Raw genomic sequence first — 19,815 nt, forward strand, 5'->3', positions numbered from 1 at the left:
ACCAACAGTGTACAAGAGTTCCCTTTTCTCTACATTCTCACCAGCGTTTATTAGTACCTGTCTTTTCGATAAAGGATATTTTAACTGGGGTGAGATGACATGTCACTTTAGTTTTGGTTTGCATTTCTCTGATGATCAATGATGTTGAGTACCCTTCATATACCTGTTTGCCATTTGTGTTTCTCTTTTTTGTTGTTGTTGTTCCAGTTTCATTTAGCTCTGCTCTGATCTTTGTTATTTCTCTTCTTCTGCTGGGTTTGGGTTTGATTTGTTCTTGTTTCTCTAGTTGCTTGAGGTGTGGCATCAGATTGTCTATTTGTGCTCTTTCAGACTTTTCATTGTAGGCATGTAATGCTATGAACTTTCCTCTTGGCACTGCTTTTGTTGTGTCCTGGAGGTTTTGATAGGTTGTGTTGCTATTATCAGTCAATTCCAATAACTTTTTAAATTTTCATCTTGATTTCATTGTTGATCCAAAGATCGTTTATGAGCAGATTATTTAATTTGCATGTATTTGTATAGTTTCGAAGGTTCCGTTTGGAGTGAATTTCCAGTTTTATTCCACAGTGGTCTGAGAGGGTACTCAATATAATTTTGACTTTTTCAAAAATTTATTGAGATTCATATTGTAACCTATCGTATTGTCTGTGTTGGAAAATGTTCCATGTGCTGATGAAAGTAATGTATAATCTGCAGTTGTTGGGTAGAATGTTCTGTAAATATTTGTTAAGTCCATTTGTTTTAAGATATAGCTTAAGTTCATTGATTTTTGTTGACTTTATGTCTTCATGACCTATCTAATGCTGTCAGTGGAGTATTGAAGTCCTCCATTTTTATTATTGTGTTACCCTCTATCTCATTTCTTAGATCTAGTAGCAATTGCTTTGTAAATTTGGAAGCTCCAGTGTTAGGGGGGTGTGTGTGTGTATATATATATATAGGATTGTGACTTTTTTCTGTTGGACTACTCCCTTTATCATTATATAAAGTCCTTCTTTCTCTTTGCTGTTTTAAAGTATCTTTTGAGTGATATAAAAATAGCTACTCATGCTTGCTTTTGGTTTCCGTTTGTTTGCATGTGATATCTTACTCCACCCCTCTACCTTAAGTTTGTATGAGTCCTTGTGTGTTAAGTGGGTGTCTTGAAGATAGCAGATACTTGGTTGATAGATTTTTATCCATTGTGCCATTCTGTATATTTTAAGGGAAACATTTGGGCCATTTACACTTAATGTTTCTTTGGAGATGTGGGGTGTTGTTCTGTTAATCATGTTACTTGTTGCCTAAATACTTTATATTTTTGTATTATTGTTTTATAAACCATGTGAGATGTATTCTTTAAGGAGATTCTATTTTGGTATATTTCAAGGTTTTGTTTCAAGATGTAGAACTCATTTTATCATTTTTTTAGTGTTGGCTTGGTAGTGGTGAATTCCCTCAGCATTTGTTTGTCTGAAAAAGGCTTTACCTCACGTTCATTTATGAAGTTCAGTTTTGCTGAATATAAAATTGTTGGCTGACAATTATTTTGTTTCAGGAGGCTAAAGATAGGACCCCAATCGCTTCTGGCTTACAAGGTACCTGCTGAGAAATCAGCTGGTAATCTGACAGGCTTTTTTTTTTTTTTTTTTATAGGTTACCTGATGTTTTGTCTCACAGCTCTTAAGATTCTTTCCTTTGTCTTGACTTTTGATAACCTGATGACTAAGTGCCTAGGTAATAATCTTTTTGCCATGATTTTCCCAGGAGTTCTTTGAGCTTCTTGTATTTGCATGTCTAGATCTCTAGGAAGGTCAGAGAAGTTTTCCTGAATTATTCCCTCGAATACATTTTCCAAACATTTAGATTTCTCTTCTTCCTCAGGGACACCAATTATTCTTAGGTTTGGCCATTTAACATAATCTCAGATTTCTTGGAGACTTTGTTCATTTTTTAAAATTCTTTTCTCTTTATCTTTGTTTGATTGGATTAATTTGAAAGCTTTGTCTTCACGCTCTGAAGTTCTTTCTTCTAATTGTTCTAGTCTATTGTTGAAATTTTCCACTGCATTTTGTATTTCCCTAACTATGTCATTCATTTACAGAAGCTGTAATTGTCTTTTGCTTTATACTATCTATTTCTCTGAAAATTTTTTTATCCATGTTGTGTCTTTCTCTGGTATCTCTTTGAGTAGTTTAGTAATCAATAACCTTCTGAATTATTTATCTGGCAATTCAGAGATTTATTCTTCATTTGGATCCATTGCTAGGAAGCTGGTGTGATATTTTGGGGTTGTTACAGAACCCCATTTTGTCATATTACCAGAATTACTTTTCTGGCTCCTTCTCATTTGTGAAGAAAATAATTCTTAAAATTATTTTTTAATTTACTTTTAGTTTAATTTTTTTATCCCTCTTAAGGATCAGACTTTGATGATTATTTTAGCCTAATTTGATTCTTGGACTTCTAGGAGTGAACACTCTGTATGAGATCCTTAGTTATAGAGAGTCTTTATGTGGTGGCTTTCCCTTATGCTTGGTTTAGTGGTTATATTCTTGATGTGTGGGCAAGGTCACTGTCTCCTGTGGAATTGGAATGACAGTAATCTCTTGAAGCTTATCTTGTTCTCTCGTTGTGTACACTTTATTTATTTATTTAATTTTTTCCTGAAGTTTTATTTACTGAGTTAATAATTTAGTCTTCAGGCCAATAGGGGAGGTATTTCTGAGTAGGCACTGCTTGTAGCTAAGGCAGGTGGGTGGAAGTAATACCCAGTGGCGGGCTGAGGTCTCAGCCTTGATGAAGGTGGCTAGGGTAGCTCCCATTTAGATGTGCTGAGGTTTTATCAGGGAGAAGGGTGGGAGCTGCCTCAGCTCCCCTGCCAGGTCAGCAAGAAAGCCATTCACCTCATAGCCCACTCCTGTCCTAGTGTTTCAGCCATTTAGGTCAGGCACTTCTTTTCATCTACAGCAATGTTGATGTTTTGAGTAGTGAGGAATTGTGACTCTGCCTTTTTTCCAGGCATGAATCTGGAGTGTGCTCCTCCTGTGGGGCTATACTCACCCTGGATTGTTTCTAAAATGCTGTCTATAGATGCCTCCATGCTGTGTTCCTGTGAGGAAAGCCCCAGTTGTGTCTGCAGTAGAGTGCCAGGGGCGAACAAGTTCACCTTCTCCAAGGTCCTTCACAATCACAGAGGTTGCCTGCCTGTTGGGGTATTGGTGCAGACTTTCGCTACCATACCCAGCATTGTGATTGTGTTTCTGCTGTGAGAAATAACCCACCAGCAGAATGGTCTGGAATTCAAGGCCTGCTGTTCAGATTCTTTTGCCCCATGGAGTGATCCCTTTATGTGGTGCCCTCCCACTTCCCATAGGGATGGAGATTCCTAAGAGCCAGAGTGCAGGCATTGTTATCACTCTTCTGTATCTAGCCACCCCCTGGGGTTACTAGGCTCTGGGTTAGTGCTGGGGAATGCCTGCGAGAGTCCTGTGATGGGACCCATCTTCAAGTCTCCAAGCCATAGATACAGACACCTGCTCTGCTAGAGGTTGCAGGGGAGTAATATAGACTCTGAGAATCCTTGTGAGAATCCTTAGTTGTAGATATGTTCACTGTGTTGTCTTTCTCAAATGCCATTTATACTAGCAACGAAGTTGTCACGTGGACAGACTCAGAACCTCTGATTAGCCAGGATGTTGCAGACAGTGGGATTAACTGTTGTTTTCTCCTTCCTGGGAGCAGAGTTATTCTGTCATGAATTGCTGTAATGGCCTGAATTGGTAGGCCTCCAGCCAGGAGGTGGTCCTTTCAGCAGAGCACCAGCTGTGGTAGTAGTAATGTGATATAAGCTTGCCTTATGTTGGCCAGGGAGAAGTATTCCGGTTTCTCAGGTAGTAGGTGAGGCCATGAAGCTCCCAAGAGTTTATGTCTTTTGTGTTTGGCAACCAGAGTGTGTAGAGAAATATCATCAGGTGGGGGCAGGATTGGGTGGGTCTGAGCTCAGACTGTTCTTGGGTAGGGCTTGCTGAGGCCACTGTAGGGGCTTAGCGGAGTGGTTCTCAGTTTGTTGGGGTAACGTTCCAGAGGGGAGTATGGCTGCCTCTGCTGTACAGTATAGTTTGCCAGGGAAGTTGGGGGTAGCCAGTAGTGAAAGGCCTCACCCAGCTACCACACAGTTGGCAAGACCGGTCTTGCTCCCTCATATCCTATTAACAGCTCCGAGTTTAGATCTGGGCAGCCTGCACATAGAACTCGGATCAGGCCATATGCCTTCAATGCTGAGAAAGCAAGCGGGGTTTTCAGGCCACATCCCTCCCAATCTGTCCACAATATCAGCTTCTGCACTCAAATCTGCAACAGTTCCCTTTTACCCCTGGATTCTGCTCAGGCAAGTTCATGCGCAATCAATATTACTACAAAATTTAGTTTGAAGCTGCTTTAACCCTGTGACCCCTACCTAATAGTGCTGGCTGCCTTTCCTGAGGGCTCCTGTGAGCTATAGTCAGGGATGGCTTCCCTGGGTTCAAGCTGGAGAATGGGAGTGCCTATAAGTCTCTTCCTGCTGCTGCTTCTACATTTGTATTTTGTGTGACTCCCTAAATCCGTTCCAGCTCTCGGTAAGTTTAAATCCTTCTCCCATGATCTGGATTTTCAGATTCCCCAGTGGGATATGTTCAGAGGCAGATTTTTCCCCTCTCACACTTTGAGAACTCACAGTTTTTTGCCTGTCCCATAGAATTTGTAGCAGTATGCCAATTATTTCAAAAGATCTGTGAATTCTCTCTGTTTTCCCAATACACTCCTACAGTGGTTTATGGAACAAAAGTTCACATTCTGAGTCTCCACACACTCTTCTTTCATTCTGAATGGGAAATGCACATTAGTCTTGCCTCCTATCCAACATCTTCCTCCTGCCTCCTTTATGTCCTCTTTTGAACAGTGTCTACTCAGATCTTTAGTCCATTTTAAAGAATCATGTTAGATTTTTTCCATACAGTGATTTGATCTCCTTATAGATGAATGGATTAAAAAAAAAGACCCAATAATCTGTTGTCTACAAGAAACACACTTCACCTATAAAGTTGCAAACAGATTGACAATAAAGGGATGGAAAAAGATACTTCATGCAAAAAAAAAAAAAAAAAAAAACAGAAAAGAGCAGGCGTAACAATACTTACATGAGACAAAATATATTTCAGGACAAAAACTATAACAAAAGACAAAGAAGGTCATTACATAATGAAAAAGTGGTCAACTCAGCAAGAGGATATAAGAAATTTAAATAAGTATCCACCCAACACTGAAGCACCCAGATATATGAGGCAAATATTACTAGTATTAAGGAGAGAGATAGACTCTGATACAAAAATAATAGAGACTTTAACACCCCACTTTCAGCATTGGACAGCTCTTTCAGGAAGAACATAAAAAAACAACAACAACAATTGGACTTTGCCTTCATTATAGAGCAAGTAGACCTAATAGATATTTACAGAACATTTCATCCAGGAACTGCAGAATACACATTCTTTTCCTCAGCACGTGGATCATTCTCAATGGTAGATCATATGTTAGGTCACAAAACAAGTCTTCAACATTCAAAAATTGAAATAATATTGAGCATCTTTTCTGACCATAATGTAATAACACTAGAAATCAATAATAAGAGGAATTTTGGAAAGTATACAAACACATAGAAATTAAATAATATGCTCTTGAATAACCAGTGAATCAATTAATAAATTAAGAAAAAAATTTCAAAATTTCTTGAAACTAATGAAAATGGAAATACAACATAACAAAACTTATGGGATACAATAAAAGTAGCATTAAGATGGAATTTTGTAGCTATAGGTGTCTAAATCAGAAAAGAAGAAAGACCAAATAAGCAACCTAACAATACATCTTAAAGAACTAGAAAAGCAAGAGCAAACCAAACCCACAATTAGTAGAAGAAATAATAAAGATCACAGCGAAAATAAATGAAATTGAAATGAATAAAAAAATACAAAAGATTAAAGAAACAAAAGGTTGTTTTTTTTTGGAATAGTTAAACAAAATTGGAAAAGCTTTAGCAAGACTAAGAAAGGAAGAGAATCAGAGGTGATAAGGAGACATTACAATTGATACTGCAGAAATTCATAGGATCATTAGTGGCTACTGTGAACAACTATATGCTAATAAATTGGAGAATCTAGAAGAAATTGATAAATTCCCAAATACATACAACATACTAAGATTAAACCATGAAGAAATACAAAACCTGAACAGATCAATAACAAGTGACAAGATCAAGCCATAATAAGAAACCTCCCCACAAAGAAAAGCCCAGGACACAATAACTTCACTGCAGCATTCTATCAAACATTTAAAGAACTAATAACAATCATACTGAAACTATGAAAAATAAAGGTGAAGGAAATATTTCCAAACTCATTCCACAAGGCCAGTATTACCCTAATACTAAAACCAAAGACACATCAAAAAAAGAAAACTACAGGCCAATACCCTGATGAATATTGATGTAAAAGTCCTCAACAAACTACTAGCAAACTGAATTCAACAACACATTGAAAAAGATCATTAATCATAACCATGTGAAATTTATTCCAGGGATGCAAGGATGGTTCAACATATACAAATCAATCAGTGTGATACATAATATCAACAGAATGAAAGACAAAAAGCATATCATCATTTCAATTGATGCTGAAAAAGCATTTGATAAAATTCAGCCTCCCTTCATGATAAAAACTCTCAAAAAGCTAGGTATAGAAGGAGCATAATTCAAAATAATAAAAGCCATATGTGACAGAATCACAGCTAGTGTCATATAGGATGGAGAAAAACTGAAAGACTTTTGTCTAAGATTTGGAACGTGACAAGGCTGCCCACTTTCACCACTGTTATTTAACATAATACTGGAAGTCCTAGCTAGAGCAATCAGACAACACAAACAAATAAAAAACATCCAAATTGGAAAGAAATAAATGAAATTAACCTTGTTTGCACATGATAAAAATCTTGTAATTGGAAAAGTCTAAAGAAGTAAAAGATATTTACAGTGACAACTAGAAAACATTGATGAAAGAAATTGAAGGGGATACAAAAAAATGGAAAAGTATTCCATGTCCATTGATTGGAAGAATCAATATTATTAAAATGTCCATATTATCCAAAGTAATCTATGGATTCAATGCAAACCATGTCAAACTACCAAGTTCATTCTTCATGGAAATAGAAAACACAATCCTAAATTTTATATGGAACAATAAAGGCCCAGAACGGCCAAAACTATCCTAAGCAAAATATACAAACCTGGAGGAATAACATTACCTAACTTGAAATTCTACTACAGAGCTATAGCAACCAAAAGAGCTTGGTTCTGGAGTAAAAACATATTATGTTCCAACGGAATATAATAAAGAATGCCGAAACAAATCCATGCATCTACAGTAAACTCATTTTCAACTAAAGTACCAAAAACATTGGGGAAAAGATAGTCTGTTCAATAAATTGTCCTAGAAAAACTGGATATCAATATGCCAAAGAATAAAACTAGATTCTTATGTTTTCCGTATGCAAAACTCAAATCCAAATGAATTAAGTACGTAAATCTAAGACCTCAAAGTATGAAACTACTAAAAGAAAATATTGTAGAAACTCCCAGGACATTGGAGTGGGCAAGCCTTTCTTGAGTAATACCCCACAAGAACAGGCAACCAAAGCAATAATGGGTAATTGTCACATCAAGTTAAAAAGCTTCTGAACAACAAAGGCAACAATCAACACAGTGAAGAGACAACGTACAGAATGGGAGAAAATATTTGCAAACTACCTATCTCACAAGAGATTTTTATGATTTGCCATGCGAATATAGTGCTATTTATCCCATTTCTCCACTGCCATTTCTGACAGCATTTCAAGTCACATCCTCAGAGTAACTGATAATCTTAGTTTATGAACTAGAGCCTTCCTCCACACTGACTTTTTCAACATCTTGCATTTCATCAATATTCTTGATCTTCTCATTTTCACTAAATAATACTCCCTAACGCATCAGTTAAGTTCTTACATGACTACATCCTGCCTTTTCCAAAAACTATACCACTGGCAATCACAAATATGGCCAGTTCACTTCTGATTCCACATATTCATGCAACTGCTTCAGTATCATCATTCCACCAATTCTTTGTCTTTAATCTCTGGTCCCTGGTATGCCCCTGCATTTTCCTGGCATTCATCTCTGCTATCATACCTTTCATCCCTATTCACCTTAGATCTCATGATTCACTACATCATCTCATATCTCTTTAATATCCTACAGTGTCTTGTCTGATTATCTTCCTGAATCCTTGTTTGGGATAATAAAACCCCTCCATTCCTTGGTGAATATAAGTCATAAGTCTGACTCTTCTCATGTCTAGTCACAGGCTGCTAATTACTCCTGCAAAATTCAGACAACCTGATATCACTATAAATTCATAAACTGAAATCTCAATTTGATTTATTAACAATGCCCAACAATTCTCTGAGCCACCACATTTCCCTGTTTTTCACAATTCCATTCTAAATCTTCTCAGAACACTTCAAACTATTGGCTCCATTTTTCTTTCACTGACTTTAGCTAGGTTTACTGCACAGAGAATAAAGAAATCTTTACATATAATGTCATTTAAATTTATTCTACCAAAATACAAGAATCGTTCTTCTTTTCAATACTCCTTTCTTCCCAACATCCTTCTTTTCCAGTACCATTGAAGAGGTATCTCTTATCTTATGTAACGATAATTTCTCTTGCTTAGCTCTGAATGGCCTGCACCAATATATATCCAGAAATGAAAAGAGCAGTTAAATTTGGTCAATTCTCTTCCTTCCTGACCAAATAACCATGCCTTCTGATACAGTATGTTTAGTGTATTGAATATATATATACATATACATATTTGTCAAATAATTATAGACTGTTGTTATTGACAAATATAAAATGATGCTTCTAAAATACATAATTGATTTTTTAACCAATAATCACAATTGTTTTCTCCATAACTGCTATGCAATTATCAAGTATAAAAAGATAAAAACCTTTCATATGTTGGGTATCTTTTCTCGTCAAACAAAAAGAACTAAAATATCAAAATGAGTTTCCCTAACTTTGAATGATGTTTAAGTTTCTTATAAGTGTAAAATGATTGATTAATTACTTTTCTTATTTCAACTCTTTCATGCTTTACTCTTCAGAGGACTTATTCAATACATTTATTTTCTTTAACTACAACTTAGCTATAGATTTTTAAATTCACCTCTGGAAATCAATGTATTTTTGGCAGGCAGAACCATACTCATACATGTACTTGATATAAATGATACTGAGTCTAATATGCAACAAAAATATATTTTTAAATATAGCTTTGGTCATTCTTTATATTCCAGTAAGTTGTATAGTCCTACCCTATATCCTTTGGAGAAACATGTAAATACATGGAGTTGTTAATATTATAATACAAATACACTTATGGCAGTTTTGCTCAAAAGTCTCAGTGTCTTGTAATTACTTAAAAGTATAATAATCAAATTCCCTAGAATGGTGGTTATATTTCCAAAGCATTTTTTGTTCTAAGACACTCTTTTAGATTTTTACTGGTGCTATTCATTCATTTAAAAAATATATAATTAATCTACTGGTCTAAATTTGGCTCCAAAAATGCCTATCATTTTCAACTATTCTAAACACCCATTCTGCTTAGGTTTTAGTGCGTAGAGTAAATGCCAATGTATGCATGAATTCTTCTTTATTTCATTAGATATTTAATTTTGTAGTCTTCTTCCTCTGTGCTTCCATTGAACGTTGTTGTGGCTTATTATAGCACTGAGAATATTCTTTTGTTTCTACTATAATAATTTACATATATACATATCAAATGTACATTTTCCTTGAAGGCAAGGGTCGTGCTTTGTTCATCTTTCTTATGCGTTATTTAATATATATGTACATAATATATTCCTATTGGATGAAAATATTACTCCTTTTTAAAAGGCTTGCCTCTAGGCTTAATTTAATTAGCATTTTTCTATTATATTTAAGTGATTCTATATATAATACTAATAGTTGACAGAAGTAGAAGGAAGATTATATGATGGAAAATCTGATACACTTTGCCTATTAAAGGAGATATTGTCAGTTAAAGAGGAATTAGTTATATAAACCATCTCTCAATTCCCAATATATGACAAAAGAAAAATTTTTGGTTTATGTAGATTTTCATCAAATTTGGAGTAATTAGTACCCATTAATTTTCTATCTTATCATTTAGGACACTGTTTTGCCATAAAACTGTATAGTGAACTATGATTATTATTTGAGAGTATCCAGAAGTAGGCTGTAGTACCAAATAAATAGAGTGGAACAACCAGTATAGATTTTTCTGATGAAAAACACTGAAGTGCTACTGTCTTCCTTACTTCGTTTTCTTCGTTTCTTCCCTCCCACCCTCCCTTCTTTCGCTTATTCCCTCCTTTCTTCCTTCCTCCCTGTCTAAACTAAGAGATTTTAGCTTTGTTGGAGTTTTTCCCCTTCCTCTTGGTATCGTTTAGATTGCTACTAAGTAAAGTCTAAGAACAAAATATTATCCATCCAAGACAAATCTTTCCGATAAATGTGATTCATAAACCTGGGATGGGAACAAAGGCATTTAATAAGGTGACCCTCAGTGCTTCACAGCTTAATTTTTATTAGCACATCAGACACTAATAGACTCTCATTTAGGTAGGTCAAGGAGTTTTTACAGATAATGTCTGTAAAGGAAATAATGTTTCCTAATAAGGGGCTCCTAAAGAATATCTGTCTTATTTTCCTCAATCATAAAATGCTTTCCAGTAACATTCCCAGTTGAATTGGATGTCAGGTATTTAGAGTGAAAATTTCTTTGCATTTCTTTTCATTAAAATGGGTTGTCATAAAACAACAAGTACGGCACCTCGCATAAAATCAGGTCATGTTTTATGAATATTTAACTTCCTTTGAACTTTTCAGAAGGAAACAGTGACCTTGAAAACTTCTAGTAGCAGAACAACATTGTAACACAAAGGCCACTGCCTCTGTCATTAATCATGGTAGATGACTGCCTAGAGCTAGTGTTGGCTTTTCAAAGAGAAATATTAAAAGATAGAAAAACGTGAAAATATTTATTATAGACTATTTTATCATTTAAAAAAAGGGAATGGTTGAGACCCAACCAGCACATGAGGGTTTTCTTGAAACTTATTTTTAACAAGTAGTTTGAAATTTTTGGTTTTCAGTTCCTGTCAGCTTGAAATCAATATACTAGTCAAGCAATAAGAATTTAATAACCCAACTGCTAAATATTGGCTCAGTATATTACCTTTTTATTGGGCTATGGAACTTTGATTTATGCAGAATCACGACAGTACTTACCCTAAATAAGCAGGCATTTCGTGTGTGTGTGTGTGTGTAACTGTTTATGAAGGTTTCAGAAAGGCATCAAAATTCTCAGAAGAAAATCAGTAAAATAAACAAATATTTATCCACATGTTAATTCAAACCTTATTTCTAGAACAGAACATTGACTTGGAGCTATTATCTAAGCCAAGATAAAAATTTTCAGAATGAATGAGAACATCATTATATTTAAATTCAAATAATATTAAAAAGGAGAACAAACAATTCAATCCCTTGGCCTTTAGTAAAAGCAATATTCAAAATCATGATGCTTTTCCTAGATTTTTAAAAAATACATGAATCATGTAATTCGCTCATTCATATGATATTATATCAAAATTACCTCCTATAAACAATTACATTTGTTGCAATTAAACCCTCAGGATTATAAATTTAGGTATTTCATATTTTTTAAGCTCATTTATTTTTATACCTTCAAAATAACAAATAGCCAATACAATTTCCATGAGAAATGTTAACTCTTTTTTCCCCAGCCTCTTACTTTGATGTCATCAATAATGTCTAGATCATCTATTGACAGATATTAAGCACAGCACAGTGAAAAGATAACAAATTTTGTAATCAGAAAGATGTAGGTTCAAATTATCTGTATCTGCACTATACAATACATGGCCAATAGCCATATGCGCTCCTTGAACAGTTGAACTGTATTTAGTTCAACTGAGGGATTGAATTTTTAATTAAGGAAATTTAAATTTTAAAATTCAAAACATATATAGTATTTCATTATTTTGAAAGGACTAAGTTTCATTTTAGCTATTTACATTACATAAGTATTCATGTTGCATTGCAATACTTGTTAGGCTCATGTTTCATTTCTATGGTTTTATATATATACACATAACTGATCTATTGGGATGAGTGGATTGACTCAGTCTGAATGACTTACATGTACTATGTAACACTGCAATGTGTTGATTTGAAAATTTTATGAAAAAGCACACTGGCTGGGCGCGGTGGCTCAAGCCTGTAATCCCAGCACTTTGGGAGCCCGAGATGGGCGGATCACGAGGTCAGGAGATCCAGACCATCCTGGCTAACACTGTGAAACCCCGTCTCTACTAAAAAAATACAAAAAAAAACTAGCCGGGCGAGGTGGCGGGCGCCTGTAGTCCCAGCTACTCGGGAGGCTGAGGCAGGAGAATGGCGTGAACCTGGGAGGCGGAGCTTACAGTGAGCTGAGATCCGGCCACTGTACTCCAGCCTGGGCGACAGAGCGAGACTCCGTCTCAAAAAAAAAAAAAAAAAAAAAAAAAAGTTACTGTTACCTATGTAAAACATAATTGGTAAATACAAGCATTCCTTGCTTTATTGTGCTTCATTTTATTATTTTATTTTATTTTATTTATTTATTTTTTGATAAAGGGTCTCACTCTATCACCTTTCACCCAGGCTGGAGTGCAGTGGCATGATCACAGCTCACTGCAGCCTCCATCTCCTGGGGCTCAAGTGATCTTTCCACCTCAGACTCTCGAGTACATGGGACTAGAAGTGCCTGCCACCATGCCCAGCTAATTGTTTTATTTTTGTAGAAATGGGGTTTCACCATGTTGCCCAGGCTGGTCTCAAACTCTGGGGTTCAAGCAATCCTCCCACTTCAACCTCCCAAATTATTTCTGGGATTATAGGTGCGAAGCCACCAAGCCTGGCCTGGGCATCACTTTCTTGCACTTTACAGATATTGTGGTTATTACAAATTGAAGGTTTGCTGCAACCCTGTGTGGAGCAAGTCTATCAGCATAATTATTCCAACAGCGTGTGCCTACTTCATGTTTCCGAGTCACATTTTGAAAATCCTCAGAGTATTTCAAATATTTTCATTATTATTATATCTCTTATGGAGATGTGTGATCAGTGATCTTTTATATTACTATTGTAATTGTTTGGGGGTACCACAAACTGTGCCCTTGTAAGAGGATGGATTTCATCGATATACGCTGTGTGTGTTCTGATTGATCCACCCACTGGCCATTCCCTGTCTCTCTCCTCAGGCCTCCCTATTCCTTGACACCAACAATATTGAAATTAGTCCAGTTAAGAACCCTATAATAACTTGTAGTGAAAAGAAGCATCACATGTCTCTCACTTTAAATCAAAAACCAGAAATGATTAAGCTTAGTTGAGGAAGGCATGTTGCAAGTGACAATGAGCCAAAAGCTAGGTCCCTTGCGTCAAACAGCTTTACCAATAGTGAATGCAAAGGAAAAGTTATTGAAGGAAATTAAAAGTGCTACTCCAGTGAACGCATGGATGCTAGAAAAGCAAATCATCTTTATTACTAATACAAAGAAAGTTTTAATGGTCTAGATGGAAGATCCAGGATCCAAGACAGAAGAGGTGAGGAAGTTGCAGGACAAAAGTATGAAGGTAGCAGAGATTGGTTCATGAAATTAAAGGAATACGCCATCTCCATAATAGAAAAGTGCAAAGTATAGCCTGAAGGGCTGATGTAGAAGCTATCGCAAATTACCCAGAAGACCCAGCTACAATAATTGATGAAAGTGGCTACGCTAAACAACAGTTTCTCAATGTAGATGCAACATTGTATTGGAAGAAGTGGCCATCTAGGATTTTCACAGCCAGCAAGGACAATTTCACAGCTAGCAAGAATTTACTACTGATATATAATATAGTGATGATATAGAAACTACCAAAATAATAAAGATGAAACGAAATCAGAAGTAGTCACATCACAAAATTCATCATGAACTGCAATTTATTGTGGCAGTGCAAAATGAAAAAAAAAGTATAAAAACTTCAAAAAAAGAATAAAGTTGACAGTATTAGGAAACATCTTCAGGAAATATGGAATGAATTTTATAAAAAGTTACATTTAAGAAAATAATTGATAAAACTGTCTGGAATCTGAATTAAATGCTAATAAAAAATTTAAACAATTTTATACAAATTCTGAGTTTGTAAATTTGGCAAAATGTAAGATAGCTTGGATTCCTACACAAAAGAAATTTAGTTTTAGATTGAGATAGTAAGATAAATTATTACTCCTGATATGGACATTTTGTTACGAAACTGCTAAAAATAAAAGACAATGATTTTAACTATCTGTGTTCTTTTTTAATGGTCAATGGATGATTTTTACAAATATCTATTGTACTAAACTTCAATTCATGATTGTCTTTAAACAAAAGAAATGTTTGCCAAACATGTAATTATTAAAGACAAAAAAAGCAGTGTGTTTAAAATTTTCACTGATACCACACCGTATATGAATGAACTAAATCTGAAGTTGGAAGGAAAAAGAAAGCTTATTAGTACTTAGAAATGTAAAAGTATTTTAAAGCCGACACATTTCAAAATAAAAGTAATAATTTTATACATCTTTCTAACATGAATCAATATGTAGGTTCTAATCTTTGATGTTATATAAATCAGATTTAAAGTCTAAAAGAAAATGTCTAAGAAATGTCTTTTTCTAATATTTGAAAGTTTAGAGTTGCTTTTTAATTTATACATTGATATTTTAAACTAGATATTAATTGACACAGTGGCTAGTGAAGAAAAGATGAATTGGTTCTGTAAATACATATGCGAAGACAGGAAGAAATGGTCTTTTTTCAATTGTTGAAAATATTTTGACTATATTTGGAATGATCTATATAAGGGAATCATTTTTTGAACTGTAAACTTCATTAAATCTGAATACAGATGAAGCATTTCTTACAAAACTAAGTGCAAAATACCTACAAATTTCAAAGACAGTATGAAAATATTGTGTGAAATATTTCATTAATAATTTTTATAGGATTACATGTTAAAATGTTACTTTTTTAATATACTAGGTTAAATAAAATATACAATTAATATCGATTTCACTTTTTAACCTCAAATGGCTACATAAAAATTTGATTACATATGTGGCTGACACTATTGAATACTGATCTATATGGTCTTGTACAAGCTACAAATTCCCTCACAATTTCATTTTCTATATTTTAAAAATAGAATCACTCCAGATACTGCGTGATTATGATAACCCTGAAGTGGTCTTAGGCCAATTTTTTCTGGAAAGCATTTCCTCATTTCTCTAAACGGAACTAAATAGTACATCGCTGTTCAAAAAGTGCTTGATTTTTACTTCTGTAATAGAAATATCATGCTTATCACAACCGTTCATCCCTAGTGACTGTGATTCCAAAGGAAAATAAAAGAACATGCGAGAATTTGGCATTGAACAGGTCTAGAGGAAAAGAAAAATATGCAAACATTGTAAGTGATTTACTGATTAGTTCCACGACCTCTAGCATGGTGGCTGGGACACAGTAGGTGTTTTATGATTTTTACAGAATTAATATTTGTGTGATACTCTAGAAGACCAAGTCCTATAGGTAATAGTGCAATAATGGTTAGCTAATTTACATTGGTAATTTTAAATATGGAAAAAGTGAGTGCTAATAACCCATATTAGGTATATATGTGTATGCTATGTTTGTGTGTGTCAAATTCAATTCACTTTTGCTACAACAATCCTGTAATATAAGTATTAATATTCACATTTCACTCAAAAGAAATCTCTTATAGATAAAACTTTCCAAGGTCACTAAGGAAATATGAGAAACAACATAGATTTTAACTAAATGTTACTCATTTCAACATTTAGTTGTCTGATTTTACCATTCCACCACATTGCCATAAAAAAAACAGATTATTTGAGCCATATTACATATTAAGGTAAATTTTATAAAATGCAAATATTTCACCTATCTAATCTAATCAAGGAAAACCACAATAGCTCTGGTTTACAAAATAAATATTATACTAATTTTCTTAAAGGTAATGTTACTCGTATGAATCGTGTGGCGTGTCAAGCAACCGGAGGCAGCATGAAGTACCTAGTATCCTTCTTGGCTGGGGTCAAAGGAATATAGTAAAAGAGTTTCAAATATGGGGTAGGCCGAGCACAGTGGCTCACTCCTGTCATCCCAGCGCTTTTGGAGGCTGAGGCAGGCGGATCACCTGAGGTCAGGAGTTTGAGACCAGACTGACCAACATGGCAAAACCTGTCTCTACTGAAAATACAAAAATTAGCCAGGTGTGATGGTGCACACCTGTAATCCCAGCTACTCAGGAGGCTGAGGCAGGAGAATCACTTGATCCCAAGATGCAGAGGTTGCAGTGAGCCAAGATTGCACCACTGTACTCTAGCCTGGGCCACACAGCTAGACTCCATCTCCAAAAGAACAAAATGGAGGGAAATATTTTATATATTTTATTTTATATATTATATATATATGTATGTGTTGAATATTACTGTATTTCACACACACACACATACATATAAACATTAACTTTAATGTGTTTTTATAATTTTTTATAATTTTACAACGTCTGAAAATAAAGTTTACTGTAGAATTGTGTAAAGTAAACTGGCAATCTTAAAATTTCCTGTTGATGACGAACAGAGGATCACTTTAAAGGAGTACTTCTGAAAAGACCTACCCAAGCAGTCTGAGATGTATGCCCTCCTCCTACCCCATTCTGTCTCTAAGCTGGATGAATAAAAATGCAGGAATCATCTCAAAGATTATCATAGAAATGCCCTATTGTCTTCCAAGACTCTGATTCCTTTTATGATCCCAGTCATGTATCATGATGACAGCCATTTCTCAGCCTTTTGACTAAGACCAACTGTATTATCATGACAACTTAGAGAATTTCACCTGGTGGGAGAGGATACACAGGTAGTTCCCTGTACCTTATAATATTTGAAAAATGCCAAACAAAAATGAAATGAAGTGTGTTTACTCCAACTCCACCAAATTCCAATATGGTCCCTGTGCAAATTTCTGTAACTTTAAAAAATGGTAATAGGGAAGAATAGAAAACAAACTCCAATGGAGTAAAAGATGGAAAAAGGTTTTAGATTAAACTGACAAGTTGTGTTCCTTAAAAATTTTATTGTCAATAGTGCTACACAAATGTATAATATATATATATATATGATTTTAAGAATGTACTGCTTAAAATTAATAGAGGCCTTTGTCACTGCTTTGTGGCTAGAAAGATGAAATCTAACACATTGAGTTAGTCTGAGGTTATCTTTATTGAGAGGCAAGGAGGTATTAAAGAAACATTATTTCTGTAAGAATGACTGCCATCTTTTAGTACTTTGTACCTATTGCACTATCTCTGCCATTCGGTAGGCAGCCAAGTTCTCTGGCTTTCAAGTCCTCAGCCTCAGTGTAAAGATGAATCTCATTTCCTTGAAATACTGCTCCTACTGTATTTCAAGCAAATGAGATTCTGTTCAAGCAAGTTGAAATCTTAATTCCAGTTCTTTTCAGAGTAATAATTTATATATAAAGTACCACGGATGGATGTTTATGTTAGATATAATAACTTGAAGACTTATTTTATCTGAAAATGGAATTAGAGCTTCTTAATGCTAAAATACAGAACTAAATCATTTAAGGTTATAGCCCCATCTTTCAGTGGTAGAGAAGCACTATCTTTTACTAAAAGAGCATTTAAGTCAGCATTACTCCTTTCTCAAATGAGATCACCCATAAAAAGTTTTCACTGTCACAAAAACCTGTAAAAGAGTAAAATATTTGGCAACTACTGGGCAAGTATAAGATACCTTATTTTTACTGAGAACTAATGTGAATGGATATGAAAGAAAGCTAGTGGTATTCTGTTTCATACAATTTTATCCATTATATTTACTTAAGCAAAAACAACTTGAAAAGTCAATTAGGTCTCTAAAATTTGGCAGTAAAACACACGCTTCTCATTTATAATTTGAAAGAGGTTAATGGGTGTCATAATTGTCAATGTGTCGTAAGACCTATGACACTCTGAATATTGCTCATGTTAAATTAAGAATCATCAAATGTGTCACAGTCTTTGAGGGAAAATAAAAGTAAAGGGAACAATTACATTTTTATTAAATAATGCTAAAGGATTATCTTAAAATTAATATTTAAGCACTGAAGAGAATGTTATCATTGACTATAATATGAGCTGATGGGTGAGTATAACTGGATATTTAATTCTTATCTATGTTTCTGCACACAAAATTTGTCTATATAAACACACCCAAAACAAAATTTTCTAACTCATTCATACTGTTAAAACCCGCCTTAGGTGCTCTGTGGACATAAATAAGAAGCAGTCTTTTAATGCTTGTATTTATCAGATTATTGACATAGCTGTTACGGCTTTATCCCCAAACCACAACTTTCAGAAATGTTGCATTAGAATTTTTTTCCAAAAAATAGAAATAGATTAAATTTTTACCTGCATAATATTAATGGTGAAGAGAACAAATAATGTCTCTTGTAGAAAAGTTTAAAAATGTTACTATGATCTTCAGCCGTTTAATTACTGCCATTTTCTTTAGATATCTTATTTCCAATTAATTTTCTCTTTAAAATCTGATTGGAGAGATAAAAAAATTAGGCATATACTGTATTCTTATAGTACATGAAAGTTGTGAATAAACCCCAAGAGCTTATATATACTGAATAAATTTTAACTCTTGAATATCCTGTAAAGTGACTACCTAGGTATGAAAAGATAACATTTCTCTAGTACAAAAGTTGCTTCAATCCCCCTATGGCTTATCTTGTCTCTTTTGGAACTGAAGCTGTTCCAAACAACTTTATTACACACACACAGACACACACAGACACACACACACACACACACAGAGACAGACACACACACACACACACAGAGAGACAGAGAGAGAGAGCGATCAGACAACTCTGATTTTTGAAAGAAACTATTATTTTCTAGAAGTAACATTCACTATATGTGACCTATAAAAGCACACTTGTCAAATGTTTGTGTTCCATAACAAAAATATATTCTATAAATATAAATACTGTAGTATTTTTTTCTATACTTTAGAAAGGACACTTGGGCTATCAGGCCATTTTTAAATAAATATCTAAGGAAATGTACTTCGGAGTTTCTGTGACTTATGTATTTCTGCACTAAAATATTAAAATGTCTGGGGTTTCAAATTAGATGACAATACCCGCCTTATAAATTATGAAGATCCACAGAGCCATTACTTCCCAGAAAAGTTGGCCCTCAGTTATCCCAGGGATTGGAAAAGTATGACTGGCCACTAGTTTTTCTATGGTCCATGAACTAAGAATTATTTTTATATTTTAAAATAGTTGAAAAAATCCAATCATGATATGAGAAAATTACAGAAAACATCAATTGTCCATGACATTTTTATTTATATTAGTATATTATTTTTAGTGTGTGAAAGGTAATTGAGGTAATAATATAATATATATTATATATTAGGTAATAATATATATTATTATATTATATTATTCCATGAATAAGTTTGGGTTGAATACAGCCACAGATAATCA

General features: G+C 34.4%; 1 protein-coding gene across 1 annotated transcript in view; it reads left to right on the forward strand.

Moving 5' to 3' along the window:
- The window catches only part of GALNTL6 (polypeptide N-acetylgalactosaminyltransferase like 6), a 1,250,966-nt gene that overhangs the window by 191,045 nt on the left and 1,040,106 nt on the right, over positions 1-19,815 (forward strand). The window lies entirely within an intron of this gene.

Source organism: Trachypithecus francoisi, unplaced genomic scaffold (genome assembly GCF_009764315.1).
Source record: "Trachypithecus francoisi isolate TF-2019V2 unplaced genomic scaffold, Tfra_2.0 Lachesis_group1, whole genome shotgun sequence".
In the NCBI taxonomy this organism is placed as follows: Eukaryota; Metazoa; Chordata; class Mammalia; order Primates; family Cercopithecidae; genus Trachypithecus; species Trachypithecus francoisi.